The sequence below is a fragment of the Gossypium arboreum genome, chromosome 2 (genome assembly GCF_025698485.1).
Source record: "Gossypium arboreum isolate Shixiya-1 chromosome 2, ASM2569848v2, whole genome shotgun sequence".
Classification (NCBI taxonomy): Eukaryota; Viridiplantae; Streptophyta; class Magnoliopsida; order Malvales; family Malvaceae; genus Gossypium; species Gossypium arboreum.
The window spans coordinates 28,000,700-28,013,282 of NC_069071.1; the positions used below are offsets into that span (position 1 = coordinate 28,000,700).

The window sequence follows — 12,583 nt, forward strand, 5'->3', positions numbered from 1 at the left end:
TATTGTTGATGGTAGAGTAGTGCTTACGACTTACTGAGTTATGTACTCATTTGGTGTGCTTATTTGTTGTTTATTTAGGTTCTTGATCCATTTTGCATGCTCGGGACTGTCATCGAAGTCATCACACCGTCTAGCGACTTTTTGGTATCTTCTTCTTAGATGGTTTAAGAAAACATTTCGGCATGTATAGGCTATTATGTTTTGTTTGAACTTGGTATGTAAAATTTTGAATAGCCATGCGAAAATGGCTTATAAATGTTTTGAGCATAATGTTATAATCTTTTGGTATGTATATGCTAATTAAGAGGCATGGAAGTGTTTGGCAATGACCAGCCATTAGAATGGGTCATCATGCTTATATTTTGGACCATATATGAAAAAGGGGTGGTTGAATCATAGAAGCTATGTGTTAGATGAGAAAGTCTACCCTAGAAAATGATGCTGGCAGCAACAGTGACGTGGATGTGAAAAATCACTAAAAATAGTAGGAATGGAATTAAATAGTGAATAAATTATGTAAATGAACCTTGATGAATCTATTTTCATATGGAGGAAACGAAACGGTTATATGAGTTGTATGTTAAGAGATATTTGGGTTTTAGTGAAACAGGGCCAGAACGGTTTCTGGATTCCCTGTTCCGACTTTGAAAATTCATTATAAATTAACCAGAAATAATTAGGAGTCATACCATATATGTATAAATTCATCCTTGAGTCTAGTTTCTATAGAAACAAACGGCACCAGTATTGAAGCCCTGCACAGGGAGTTATTCGAGTTGTAACGCATGAAGGTCAGTGTAGTCGGCCCCTGTAACATGGGAGAGTTTAACTAATAAACTGTACTAATTGGCTTGACCAAAAATTCTAGAAAAAAATATGTAGATGGAAATATGAGTCTAGTTTCAGAAAAAAATTACAAAGCTGATTTTCGAGTTGTAAAACTCAAATTATGATTTTTGAAGCGACTAGCACACAGATTGGCAGCTTGTCTGGAACTTCTCAATAAGTGGTTTGAAGTCTGTTGACACCTCGTGTTCGACTCCGGCGACGGTCTCGGGTTCGGGGTGTTACAATTATTGACAACTTTGATACCACTAATTTATTAATTATGAAAAAAATTCTTAATTGATTAATTGAGATGTAGAGAATTTGCAAGTTATTGGAATGTTTTTGAAAGGATTAGGGATGAAAGGATTTTGAGAGAGTTGTTTTAGAATGTTTTTTTTTTTAATTTTTACAAGGAAATCTTTTTGAAACCTATCAGTAAACAAATGTATGCATTCATTTTGAAACTTTTTTTAGATAATTACGTTTATTTTCTTTAAATTAAAAGTATTTTTTACTTCATGATTTATTTATTTTATTATTTTTACATGTAATTATTTTATTAGGTTATCTAAATCATAAATTATATCTCATTTAAAATATTCCACATATGAAATTTCACATCATTCCGTTAACTTTTTACCGACACTTTAATCAAATCTGTTTAAAAACAATTTGGAAAAAAAAGAATAAAGGTTGATAGTAAAAAAAAAAAGCTCAAAAATACAATTAGGGGCATTTTGATAAAACTTATAAACACTAGTGGCCAAATTTGTCATTAAGCCATTGTTCTTCTTATAGATGAAAAAGTTAGCTTAGACTGTTAAAGTCTTAATGACACTAACGTGACTACTCACATGATTACTGACATATACTTCAGAAAATTATTAAAAATACAACAATATAAAATTTTTAAATATCCATGCCATTCATGAAGTATATATAATTTGTCTTATTAATTTTGTTAAAATTTTAACAATTCAGCAAGCTTTTTGACAAAGAAAAGTTAATTGATTAAAATTTAAAAGTTATCCAAAATGGAATTAAAGCTAAAGTGACAAAATGAGTAAATATTAATGATTAAATTTATTATTATGTCTTAGTTTGAATATTATCTCCATTCAGAAATTCTTTTATTTTTACTTTTAAATGATGTATTTAAGGATTAATTTAGTATCACTGCAAAAAGAAGAGTCACTTATTGATGGTAAATATCAAAAACTCTGTTGGTATAACAACTTTGATTTTATACCCACGGTATAATATGCTACCCGTCCAAAATATGACCCTCATTACAAGTTTCGAAAGTTATCCATCAATTTATTTTTTACGAAAACATTACCAACCCTTAGATACTTTTAATCTACTATACTGCCTCATTCTGTTAGTAAAAGTTAAATTTATTTTTAAGATTTTCTATTTTGATTTTTTTCAGATTTCCCATTTAACAATGATATTTTTACAAATAACATATTATTTTTCTTTTTATTCCTATGAATTATTCTAGACAATTTTCTATTTGGTATTTTCAAAAATTTTAACAATTATATTTTAAAAATAAAATAATCTATCAATAAAATATAAAAATTAAAAACAAACAAAACAAAACAAATATTTTCCGTTAATAATGTATAACTTAACATGAACATTAAAACATAAAAAGTTTCCAAACTACAAAGTTAACAAATTTCCTTGCTAGAAATTACAATAATCAATTACATAAAAAGAGAAGATTCAATCAATTAAACATATTCAAAATATACAGTAGTAGTAGATATCAAAATAGTTGATGTCTCATCCTTCTCTGTCGTAGAATTCCTTAGAGACATACAACGAATTTATTTCACTCCAAAAAATTCTTTTTTTTTTCTCCCCAAATTTTCCAACGTTTTGGTGATAGAAGAAGGCAAAGTTTGTTCATTGATCAATGTAGAGGTACTACTATCGTGATCTTTTTGTTGTTGTATCCTGGGAGGCAGACGACCAATGTTTTTCCAAGTATCATAGGAGCTGCCGAATCTGTTTTAAGGAAACTATGAAAACAGGTTTCAACATCTAGTAAAACTTGATTCCCTTATTCGATTTCTGATTTTTCAAAATCTTGTATATTTAATTATTTTTAGATATGATGTTTTAAATAAATATTTATATTTATTTAATTTGTTTTGCTTAGATCTAGTGTTTTTACATAACTATAAGCAGTTGTTTAGATCTTGTATTTAATATAAATATATTTGTTCGCTAACGTGTTTTGTCTAACATAGTTAATATATGAACTAAATGGAGAAAATGAGATATAATTACCTCATTAACAAGGTTATATATATCAGCGCAAACATCAAACAGGACTAAATTCAAAGTCTTGTATAGAAGAGCTGTACATGTATCACCTGAAAAACTGTAATTCAATGCAACCTGGAAGAATCTTGACAAAATAACAAATTGATTAAAGAAATCAGATAAAAAGTAAAACTTCAATCCTAAACAACAATCAACATAGAATTTTCAGGATCCAACATGTTCCAATTAATTAGCCTAACAAGATCAAAAACAAAATGAAAAATCTTGAGTTGAGTTTTATTTTGAGTACCCATTCAATGTTTTAAAGCTGGCATTGGCAATGTATATTAAATGCAAATCTATTTCAAGCAAATTGCATGATGGCATTCATGGTCACTGAAGGCTAAAGTAACAAGAACTAATCAATAGGATCATCAGAATTGAAATAATTGTACTTTCTTCTCCAATTGAATCATTTTAAGCTATATAGTTTTCGAATTTTGAATTTGTATCTTGACGCAAATGACATTTGTTAGTCCATTAACTAGATTTTTTGTAAGTAATATGTGAAAATAGTAAGTTGACATGGTATTACACATATGATAATATGTTTACCACTTCGGATTTTGAAAATAATAGAACTTAATGAATTTAACAATTATTATTTGGTGAGCACTGAAATTTTAAATTTTGAAAAGTACAAGGACTAAAAAAATCAAATTAAGGTGCATGGATTAAATCCACAACTTTCGTAAAGTATAAGGACTAATAGCAGACTTTAACCTAAAAATATCAATAATACTTAAGAGAAAAAAATTGTTTAAACAAATAACGAAACTTAAAATCAAATCATTGCATGTAATATGTTAGTCCAAGAAACAATTTGACAATATAATTTCTAATAAAAATAACAAAAATAAACATCATGTACAATTTGATTTGATTGCTCTAAAGTTTCATATTTTTTGAGCTATTTCCTCTCTAATGTTAAATATATACTCCTTGTTATCATCTATTGATACTTGGCCAAATTCTTTATCACCTATAAAAGAAGTTATGAAGTATGAAACAAGTTAGCACGATTCAACTTTATTTTTTATGTTGCGCGTGGGTGGTGTTTTTAATATAGAAATCATTCTTTTTTTCTTTTCAAAATAACAAATGTGTATTGCCCGAAATTTCCAATGTCGAAATTTTTTCAATTTACTCAAATTGGAATCTGATATGTTTCAAAATTTTAAATTGAGAGATTTTCATAGAACAGGTATCAAAGTATTTTTATAACTCGGTATAATTGAATTTCCATCATTAAATTAGTTAGTAATAATTAGATTAGAATTTGGGGTATGGACTATTTTGTAAGGAAGTCAAATTCGAGAGGAAAATGTCTTAAGAGTGAAGAATAGAATTAGAAAGGGGTGAGGTCTTAAAATGGTTACTAGCCCAAAGGTACCAGAGTAAATAGACCATTTAGTAAAAGCGAATGGAGAGAACGATTACTTAATTCTCCATTCCAAACAAACCGATTAAAATTCTCTCAACATTCTTTCCATTTTTCTTTCCTTCAGTCTTCAATTCTTGATTTCAATCAAACAATTTCAGCAAGGTAATCATGAGTTTCAAATTATTTTCTTCATCTTTTCAATTTTCTAGGCTCGATTTTAACATTTTCCTTCTCTTTACTATGTTCCATATTAATCTCCAAGTTTGGAGGAGATTTTGATTTTTGATGATTATATTAAAAATTTAAAAAGAGATCTAATGTTTTTCAAGATTACAAATCCTTTTAAATTACTACAAAACAAAATTTTGAAAGTTTGGAACATCTTCTTATTCTCCATTTTCACGTTAAATGCATCCCAGAGAGAGTTTGATTTTGTGTCTTTGCTAGTGGTTTCTTGTTATATCCTTGGTTTTTACATGTTTAAATAATCATTAGAATGGGAAATTTTAGCTTTGGTGAGGATTTGACTAAGTTCCTGAGTTATGGATGAGTTCTTAAGTGAGAAGGTAAGTTAGGGATTTTGCTTGGTTTTGATGGTTTTAGGTAAGGTTTAGAATGTTTTTAAGCTATAAATAATAATTATACCATTAGATTTCAGATTAGGAGAAGTTAGAGCTAAGTTTGGGAGAGTTTTCTTAAGTGGTCTAAAAAGTGAAATTAATGTCTTGCTTCCTTGAATTGTATCATTTCAATAAATTTAGGGTTTTATTATTATGGTTTGTTTGTTAATCTAAATTTTTATTTTTATTTGGTGATGAATTTGAAGCTAAAGAATTTGGTGAAAGTTTGATGGTGAAAGGGAAGGAGAAAGTGTTGGAAGAGTAGCTGGTTTCGGTTTATGCATTCTAATTTTAATTTACTTTATGTTTTTGTCTAAATTGCTAGGGATTATTTTTATGGTATTAGTTTTAAATGTCTAATTGGTGAGCAATATGCTACATATGAATTTCAAGTTGAATCTAAGACAATTATGTGAATGTTGATTCTTGAGATGCTTTATTGAGATACGATTTGAGAATGACGTTGTTGATTCGTTGGTATGTTTTGGTGTATGATTATGTTGAAATTACATGTCTTAATTGTGAAATGATCTTATAACAAAATTGGATAGACTCCGAGTATAGTTGACAAGTAATTATATATACATAAAGTTTTTTAAAGATTTTGTGTTTACAGGTTAGTCTAACGTGTTTGGTAGATTTGTTTTGTGGCACTCTACACAATTCTTGAGGAGCAATTGGTTAAGTCATGTTATACACACACTAGATATTTGTTATATTGTGTACCCTATTGTGCTTATGCACTACATTTCAAGGATTTAGATGGATATACATTTACTCGTTTACTATTCTAGGTTTGATCAATAAGGGCAATGCTTATAAGAAATATTAATGTTGCTTGAGATGTGAATTTGTTGGTGGATTATCATGTTGGCTTGAGTTGTGCATTGCTATTAAATATGCTATAGCACTTTTTTGTAACACCCCTCACTCGCCTCAACATATGGTATGAATGAGAGATGCTATCGAAAACTTTCTAATTTAAACCAAAAGTTTTCATTTGTAGAAACATTTGTTTCACAACATATTAATGTTCTTTAAATCAAATTGACAAATTTTAGGAAGACTCAAATATGATTAGAAATCATTTTGGGTCATTTAATATATATAGGGATATTGCCAAACCATAAAGCGAGTGTTCCAAACTCTTTTGCTTAAAGATTAATCAAGATGAGAAAAATAAGAGTTTTACTATAATTTAAAATTTTAAAAAAACTTAAATAAAATCATAGAAATAAGATGATATGGTTTAGGGAATTTATAATCAATTTAAAATCATTTGAAGTGGTTCAAGGGTTATTGGAGGTGCTCGGGACCTAAAACAAACGTTGAAAAAGCACATCAATTTAAAACAGTGTTGTGGCTCGGGCCATGCACTATGGTTACAACACAATTCCCTAGTTGTGCCAATTTAAGTCCTTAGAACTATAGAAATTTGTGTTTTGTTTGACTTGTGATACCACAGAGACCAAGTACCAATATTGAGGCCTTAGAGCTAAAAATTTGTCCTAAATCTCTCTAAAACATCCCCAGACATTACCATAATATATTAATGAATTTCAAAACATTATAATTCCATTTCTAAACTAATTTAAATGCGAATATAAGACATAAAAACATTCAAACCAAATAACAAAATAAAACTTGATTTAGAAACACCAAAATGACTTAAATTACAATTCAAGTTTACAAATCCACTATTCAAACTAAAACCTTATGAACATACCAATCTATAATATCAAAGAAGTCCAAAATAAAAATGATATACAACCTTAAAATGAATTTTGATGTGAAGCTCACAATCTAGAACCTTAAACTTCTCGACAAATCCAATACCTACATGTTCAAGACAACTAATGCGTGATCTTGAAGAGCTTAACAAGTATTGAAGGATAAACCTATCCTATTTCTTATCAAGTTTGAGCCTTTACTATGTATGCCATTCTAATTTCATTTAAGCAACATTTTAATACTACTCCTTGATTCGTTTCAGTATACCAGAATGGAATGGCTCAATTAATATATGGATGGTTTGTTCACCAATCTGTATTATAAAATTCCTATTCAAGACTATTATGGAGAGTTCATAGTTTCTTGACATGTTCATACCTGATTCCCATTTATGGCATTTGTTTCCTATATGAATCATACATTTCATTTTCATTTCTTTTATTAGAGTTATACATGATTCATCGATTTCTTTAAATATAGCTTAAGGCAAGTTCACTAGGCTACACATTTTTAAAGCATATTATCCTATTAAATTTTTATTAGTTTACTTATCATTTGCTCTCTCTTTTTTCATCTCATTTAGACTAATCCCTTTGTTTCATATTGAGAAGTTTACATATAGTGATTAATATTCATGAGCAAGTTCATTATCAAGATTTTAGTTCATTTATGCCCTTAGTAAATTCTAGTAAAACAACTCGAATACACATGACTCCTCCACCACACTAAAGAAAACCAAAATGCTGAATCATAAGGCAACGTAATACAATCCCTCCACCACACCAAAAAGGCTCGTGAGAGCATAAACTACACTACACCAAGGTGCACGTAAGTGCAAGGCTCGAAGGTGACGTAAAGTGCACACAAGTGCAAAACCTCTGATAGAACTTCAAACACACTATAAACCCTAATTTCCATGCCAACTGTATCCTAACATTTCACTAATTTTACTAGGGCATGTTATAATCATTACACGTATCATATATCCATCTAATCCATTAATGTATCTATTTTTCAAATAGAAAAAGCATAGTTAATCTATTCTTTGCCTATCTCCACATCTAGGCGCCTAAATTCTCACACATATACATTCAAATCACATAAGTCTTATAATCATGTTCTAATCTTTTATACTATGGTTTCCATAAATTAGAAGTAACAAATTCATGTGTACTTTACTATTATCATAGTCATTATGATATTTTATGTCTATATATAGAAAAATTTATATTTTTGTGACCACATACATATTTCTTCACATTTCAAGTTCATATTTATAATAATAGATTGATTCCATTAACAACCTTTAAAATTTTCAAGTCAATCACAACTTTTTCATCATGACATATTAATACATTTTTTAATGTCAATTTTTTCCCTATTCTCACCTTTATACAATAACATATTCATTAGGCATTCCATGGCAACCAAATTCTCATGACATTTTACTATGAATTTAAAATGCCGTATATTCTAGGCTTATTAAGCATTAATATTCCAAGTTACTTATTTCTAACATTTAATACATTTCAATATCATTTTCATATTCATAAATTTTCTTTAAACTTATTAAGATAGGTAAGGGTATCCAAGGATACTTACCTTTTTGTATGCCAACATAAAATCATGCCTTCATAAGCTTGAATCCATCCTCAATTAAGCTTGAAACCTCATTTCATGAGATTTCCTCGTTTTCCATACACACAAAAATATAACTAAAATTAACACAAAAACTTTCTCATAACAATCCATAACAAATATCAAGTTAGGGAGGATAAAAAACACCATATATTACCTTAATGGAGCTTTCTCTCACTAGCCATACTTTCTCCCACTAAAACCATCAGGAAACCTAGCTAAAAATGGAGGAAATTATAGTATAAAACTAGCATGGAGTTTAATTTCTAAGTGATTTGAGCAAGAAAATCAAGGTGGGTGATGAGAAACGAAAAAGAAAAAGAAAGCAGGCTGGGGAAGCTTTCTCACCTTCTCTATGGATGCTATTGACCAAGGGGGGAAATGGGGGATTCTCTATTTTTTTTTCATCCTTTTAAAATACTCATCAAATGGGCCAAGGCCCATTTCTAAAGTTTAAGTCCAAAATTTGATAAGTCATGATCTGGTTCTTTAATACGATAACTAAACGATCCATAATAATTCTAATTATCGAATATCTCATTTAAATAACGTCCCCATTATAAAATCTTCAAGAACTAACAAAATACCCTTTCATGGTAAATTATGATTTTTCCATTTTTTACTACTTGACACAATTTCTTCATTAAATTAAGTATTTTGTCTAAGTAAATCTCATAAATTGTAATAAAACTTTATTATTAGTCTATAGGTGGAAAAAAATACACATTCGCTCTTTTTTCAGTAAAGATGGAAAATTTGTAATTTAGTGTTTATACTATCAAATATTTTCAATTCGATCCCAAAACGATTTCCATTATTCTAATAAATTTTCCAAACTATTTCCATGTTAAATAATATGTAGTACTATATTTTTTTTCTTTGTGGGTACATTGCACTTTAGTCCTCAAACTTTTCCAAATGTGTGATTTAGTCCTTTTTGCCACATTCTCACTTCTAAAAATCTTTTCATTAATTTACATCTTCAAAATCAATTTTGCTATTATAAGAATTCTTTATTTGACTATTTTTCAAATTTTCTTGCAATTTCACTATTTCTAATCTTGGAATAGTGCACGTGTCTTATCATAAATTTTGAGATATTACATTTTTAGTAGAAGGTGAAAATACTATGGTTTTAATATATATGATTGATGTCATGATATTTTAAATGGCTTTTCTTTTATGTTCAAGAATGCTATGATATTGTCTATTAATATTTGTTTATTACGCTTTCAATTTAGCTTAATCATAAAGTTATTTAGAAATTGGATATGCACCACTAAGCTTAATGGAAAAGCTCAACATGCGGATTTGTGTTTTGTGTGTAAGATCATGAGTTTCATGAGCATTTCTTAGGGACGAGCATCATGATTCTCAAGAGTCTTAGTTGGCCTTTTACTTTTGTAATGTCATTTGCACTTTCTATTAATTTTCTGACACTTTGTTTTGGTATTTTTGATACTTATGAGGCTTTTATCTTATTTTAGATGTTGAGCTTTTGTAACGACTCGATTTTAGTCAATGTTAAAAAATACAATTTTGAAATCAAATTTCGTAAAATGGGTCAGTTGGGAATTTTTAATCGAAAGATTTACATGTCTTACACAAAATTATAGAATCTATTTATTAAATGATTAAATGAGAAAAGTTACTAATTATAACACAGGGACCAAATTGGAAAGTGAGTTATATAGAGAGAATTTATTAAGATTTGAGAAAGCCCTTAAGTGGTAATAAAATCAAGGCCTTAATTGTAATATTGCCATAATTGAAGTTTAATTAGTGTCTAAGCTTCATCTTTGCCATCAAATTCCACTTACTTAGGTGATATAGATTTAAAGCCCTTGTATTTTGATTAATTAAGCTTAAATTATATGCTAATTACATGTATATATAGCATGTTAGTGGAAGAGAGAAGTGTAAGCCATAATTTTCATCTTCCTCTAGCCATCCCTAACAAAGAAAAAAAGAAAGAAAGAAATTTAGTTTTTACATCCTCCAATGTCGTCCCATAAGTACAAGCTAAAGACGATTTCAGAACCTTGAAGGTGAAAAGAAAAAAGAAGGCGATGAACAATTAGCAATTCTGATTTGTGCTTTTATAATTTGTGCTCAATTCATAGCTTATTAAGTAGTAAATTGAATAAGGTAATCTTAATGCTTTGTTTTATAAAAGGTAAGTTAACTTGTGACTTGATGACTTGTTGAACTATTGTATATACGAATATGTATGTTCATGTTTGTGACACAATGAAAATTTATGAAAGGATGACAAAGGAAATGAATGTTATATGAATCCATTCATATTAAACATTATGAATGCTCTATTAAACGGTCTCGGATAGAGTTATAGGTATAGTTGGCGTGCCATAGGATCTTTTATGTTGAAGTTATCTTTAGCGCCGAGAGCATATCATTTCGGTAGTTCTTTATAGCCTTGGGGGTCAAGAACTTACCATTTTAGTATTAGATGCATTACATCAGATAGTTCTCCAGAGCGCAAAGTGCCCTTGAGAACATATCACTAGCTTCTGAGAACTAGGTGTCCGTGAGCATATACCGATATAGTGATCTGTATACTCATCCTTTAGTTCGAATTCAATTAATAAGGGCCAAAACATCAATGTAATGTGGATAAAGTACATAGTAATGTATGATTAAGATATGAAAATGCCATATGATTGAGAATGAAATTCATATATGAAATGAAACAAGTTTTTGATAATTGAGATTGAAATGGAAAGCACTGTGGACATATCAATATGTTAATATACGAGACATAAACCCAACTATGATTTCATGAGCACTAAAGAAATGAGTTTATGAGATAGTAATCTTCATTATAGATTTCATTACAAATGAAATTATAGCATGTTTGCTTATTTAATATGTATATGTATTGTTAACAAATTGTGTTAGCGCCATTAAGTGCGGATTTGTTTATTTTCGTGCGCAGGTGAGAAATAGGTTTGGTAGAGTTGTGTTGATCAAAACATCCATGACTCTTTTCTTAGCTCAACGATGTTTTTATTGCCTTTTTTATATTAAGTTTTGTGTTGGCATGTACCTAAATTTATAAGTAGATAGTGGTGTTCATTTTTGTTGATTTTGAATAGATTGTATTGTTGGAGTTGTAACCTAAGCTATATGTCTGTGTGTTGAACATATCTAGGCATGTTGATATGTTAATCATGCCATAGTTTTTTTTTTTTTTTGAAAAAAGACCTAAAAGGCCAACTTCAATTAATAGCATCAACCATTACAAAATCATGGATTGCCGTAGGGTAATCCATCTTAAATTTCAAGTTACAATTGTTTGTTATAGCATACTTGCTCATAAAATTTGTAGACTTATTACAATTGCAATTGACCCACTTGAACTCCACATTATTGAGCATATCCTTAAGCTTAAATAGATCATTAATATGATGCCCCATAATAGTGATGTCCACTCTCCGATTCCTTATTCTGTTGGCTAAGCTTGCGTAGTCTATTTCGAAAATAACATTAGCAATGTTCAGGGATCTCGCCACTTTAAAACTGTAACACCTCGATCCCGTGGCCGTTAACGGAAATCGAACACGAGGTGTTACCGAGCTTACTTCATTTATTTCCCCCAATTTTTTTTTCTAGGCATGCTGGCTAACTGTATCGTAGTCGCTTTCAAGATCATATCTTGAGTTCTGAAACTCAAAATCCAATTCCGTAAAATTTCCCTGAAATAGACTCATATATCTATATGGTAGAATTTTTGTAGAATTTTTGGTTGGGCCAATTAGTACAGATTTATTCATTAAAGTCTCCCTATTTCAAGGTTCGACTATACCGACCTCTGTGCATTTCAACTTAAATATCTCCCTGTCAGGGCTTCAATGCCTATACCGCTTTGTCTCTAATGAAACTCGATGATGAATCTGTACATATAAGGTACGACCTCTAATTATCTCGATAAAATTTATGGTAAATTTCCTAAGTCGAGCAGGGGATCCGAAATCGCTCTGGCCCTACTTGCGAGAATTTAAACATCTCTTAACATATAGCTCAT

General features: G+C 29.5%; 2 long non-coding RNA genes across 5 annotated transcripts; one reads left to right on the forward strand and one right to left on the reverse strand.

Annotated features, from left to right (window-relative positions):
- Positions 1-2,439: 2,439 nt before the first annotated feature.
- Positions 2,440-8,926, reverse strand: LOC108462102 (uncharacterized). 4 transcript variants are annotated; one of them, XR_001867926.2, is made up of 5 exons: positions 8,887-8,926; positions 8,696-8,756; positions 8,503-8,615; positions 3,130-3,250; positions 2,440-2,844 (listed from the first exon to the last, which is right to left on the reverse strand). It is a non-coding gene; the product is annotated as an uncharacterized LOC108462102 (long non-coding RNA). The 4 variants fall into 4 exon arrangements; XR_008277521.1 differs by having other exon boundaries at positions 3,130-3,240; positions 8,503-8,752; XR_001867923.2 differs by having other exon boundaries at positions 8,503-8,752.
- On the forward strand, positions 4,528-5,627 carry LOC108462119 (uncharacterized). The gene is made up of 2 exons (XR_001867928.2): positions 4,528-4,711; positions 5,376-5,627. It is a non-coding gene; the product is annotated as an uncharacterized LOC108462119 (long non-coding RNA).
- Positions 8,927-12,583: the final 3,657 nt, after the last annotated feature.